Raw genomic sequence first — 3,740 nt, forward strand, 5'->3', positions numbered from 1 at the left:
ATAATTATCTTATCAATCATTCTCATAATTTTCTCATATTTCAAATCTCATCCATGCATTTCCATTCATACTCAATTCATATGTAAACATTCTCAAATTAAATAAGCAAAATTTTCAAATTTCCTTAATTTACATAATTTACAAAATAATTACAAAATTTAATAATTTACATGATATATAAATTAAATACATATGAAAAAGCTAATTAATTAATTTACATCGCATTCCTTTTCTTGGCATTCTAATGCCATAGAAACCTCAATGACTCTTCTTTGAAGTCTCAAAAATTATTTTATAATTTTTTCCCTGGGTCTAGGGCTCCTAGTTGCGAGAACCGCAACTTCCCACTGGGTTACCCATCGCTAGGGCACTGGCTCATTTAACTTAGTTGTATTTTATTTCTAAAATTTTTCCTAAATTTTTCTTATTAATATTTGAGTTATTTATGACTCCTCACTCTAGTCTAATTATTTTTCCAGACGTTCTAGCTGTCCAGACCGACACGGATTACCGGAACAATAGAATGTACGTAATTGCTACAGTGAGGGTGTTATAATTCTTCCCCTCTAATTTAAATTTCGTCCTCGAAATTTACTAGGTGTTTTAGGTTCTGAGATAATTCTTTTACCTTTCTATTACTCCCTCTATCTACTTCTTTTATATATATGGTATTATTTAGTCTTTTCGAATCTATCATTATACACTTAAGCATATCATAAAGGAAATACTTTACCTCAAATTCACATCTGGGGCTTCTTGCTCCTCTCCAGCTTGGGTGACATTTGGAAGTGGTGTTACTTTTATACTTGGTCCTTCCACGACCTTTGTCTGGGTCCATGGTAAATTCCTCTTAGGACAATCTTTTAGACGATGGTCTATGGCCCCACATCTATAACAAGCTCCAGTCAATCCCCTACATTCACCTTTATGCCACTTGTTACAATGACCACATTTTCTTGCTAGTCCTGGTGCACTCACTACTAGTGTTCCTTATTGATCTCTTCTGTGTATAGGCCTGGGTCTAGATCTCCTACTTTGATCAGATGTCTGACTTAACTGTTCTCTCGGCCTTTTATTACTAGACTGTCCAAATTTCCTCTTTTGCTGATCACCACTCCTCTTCTGTTCCTCTTCATGAACACAGCTAATATATTTCTTTCTAAACTCTATCAAAAAGAATTCCCAAGTTACGTCAGCTGGTGGCACTACCTTGGTTATGACATCCCACCATCGATATGCAGCTTCTTGTAACAATGAAACTGCACACTCCAAACTCTGTTCTGGTGTGCAATGGAACTGTTGCAAGACTCTTTTAGTCCTTTCTAACCAATACTCAACCGCTGCAGAGTCGTCTTCCTTTCTACCATTGAAATCTACAACTCCATACTTCCTAATTTTTCCTAGAAGTGATTTCTGCTGAGACAGTGGTGGAATAACCCCAGTCATCTGTCGAAAGAATCCAGTTATCTGCTCAAACAAGGCCTGTTGGGGTTGTACATGCACCTCTTACACTGGTGGAGTAGGATCTCCCCGATTTCCAATATCACTCCCAGTCGAGATACAACTTACTACTTCTTCTTCTACTGCCCTCTGCGATTCTGAGTCCACACCTTAACCTAAAATAACCAAGAAAATAGATCTGCATTAGTGTCACCTTGACTCATATGAATGCAATGCATGTTATGCACACAATCTTATTCTATCTATCTATGCCCAGGAACGCCTAAACCAGGCTCTGATACCAATAAATGTAACACCCCTCACCCGACTACAGTGTAGTCGGGTGAGGGGTGTTACAATCGGTGCCGGAGTAGGTGAGGGGTGTTACAATCGGTGCTGGAGTACCCTAACTTATCTTACTTTATTTTTTTTTAAATAATTTTGAATTCATTTAATTTAATATCAATTATTTTTTGACGGAGAAACCAGCGGAGTTTCCCCTATTTTATTATCGTTTGGCGTATTTCAATATTCACCTGTTTGAAATTCAACAATATTTCCAAAATAAAATCTTATCCATGCTAATCATAATTATCTCATCAATCATTCTCATAATTTTCTCATATTTCAAATCTCATCCATGCATTTCCATTCATACTCAATTCATATGTAAACATTCTCAAATTAAATAAGCAAAATTTTCAAATTTCCTTAATTTACATAATTTACAAAATAATTACAAAATTTAATAATTTACATGATATATAAATTAATTACATATGAAAAAGCTAATTAATTAATTTACATCGCATTCCTATTAATTACCTGTTCATAATATACATTACAATACAATATCTAAGCATTTTATACAAAATATAAAATATAATCTATATGGGCCCTATCTACATGCATTGCTGAGGAGGTGACAACCTTGAATACTTCAGACACTTCTGCAGATCAGAACTCCCAAAATCTCTGTTTAGTATTCGCTGGGCTTTAACTTCAGTACCTGCGCGATGAAACAATTCCATCGCGCTAAGCATTGCTGCTTAGTGGTGCAATAATATAACAAGGAAATAATATACAAATAAAGATAGAAATAAAACATAATTTAAATAATTAAGATTTATTTATACTTCACATGCGGTTCTAAAATTTAATATGTTTTATCCTAATTTAGTCTTCTTTGGAAGTGTTTATTTCGCCAATGTACAGTAATAAGGTACAAAGAAAAATAATCTAAAAATAATAAATTTATACTTATATTATTATGTAAGTCACATTTGCAATATTTATGTATGTTTTTGGCATTTTCTCAATACTTTCTAGGTTGTGTCAGATTATTTCATAATAAGTAAATTTTGATATCGGTCCAGTTCATTTCGATTCTTTCTAATAAATAACTATTCTAATTTATTTTAGGTCATCTTACTCATTTATTTAATTTCTAATATTTTTTTATTACTAATATTCTTAACTTATTTCAATAAATTTCACTGCCCAAGTAACCTATGACAGGCTGACTAAACTGGATAACGGGTCGTTGGCACTGGACACCGCGGTGTCTCGGGCCGTCATACCATGGGACGCAGAACGTCAACCACGTATGCAGTCAGTATGGCTAAAAAGCCATGATAACACATAATCAGGCATAAAAGCCATGAATGTTGGCATAAAGCCATGAATGCGGGCATAAAGCCATGAATACGGGCACAAAGCCATGAATACAGGCATAAAGCCATTCGCAGTACTGCTAAAACAATACCCTATTGGCATGCCAAACTATCCAATCTGACACACATGTCTAGGCAATACAAGGGCACATAATATCATTAAATATTTATTTATTGTGTTTTATGACTTCATTATTTCATGATAAATTTCATAATTTATACATTCATCATAATATTCATACATTCCTTATATCATTCATATTGATCACAATTCATAACAATAGTGTTCATATACCATTGTACTCAAAACGATCTTCCTTTCTCTTATAAAGAAAACTAATGTTCCATTCATATTTTCATATGATTCATTTATTCATTACAATATTTATATGGATTCATAACTCATACAAGGTGTTATTATCTTATTTGTAATGGAAACATAAATCCTAATGTAAACCTCATCCCATTTATACTCAATAATCCATCTAGGTTAATGTTATTTCATATTCAAGTGGTATTCCTTATGTTTTATTAGACCTACTAGTAATGGGAATAAATCTTAACTATATACTCACATAACTTAAATGTTCATTAAGTCATTTAGGTGAATTACTATTTCTATTCCAA

The sequence above is a fragment of the Hevea brasiliensis genome, chromosome 3 (genome assembly GCF_030052815.1).
Source record: "Hevea brasiliensis isolate MT/VB/25A 57/8 chromosome 3, ASM3005281v1, whole genome shotgun sequence".
In the NCBI taxonomy this organism is placed as follows: domain Eukaryota; kingdom Viridiplantae; phylum Streptophyta; class Magnoliopsida; order Malpighiales; family Euphorbiaceae; genus Hevea; species Hevea brasiliensis.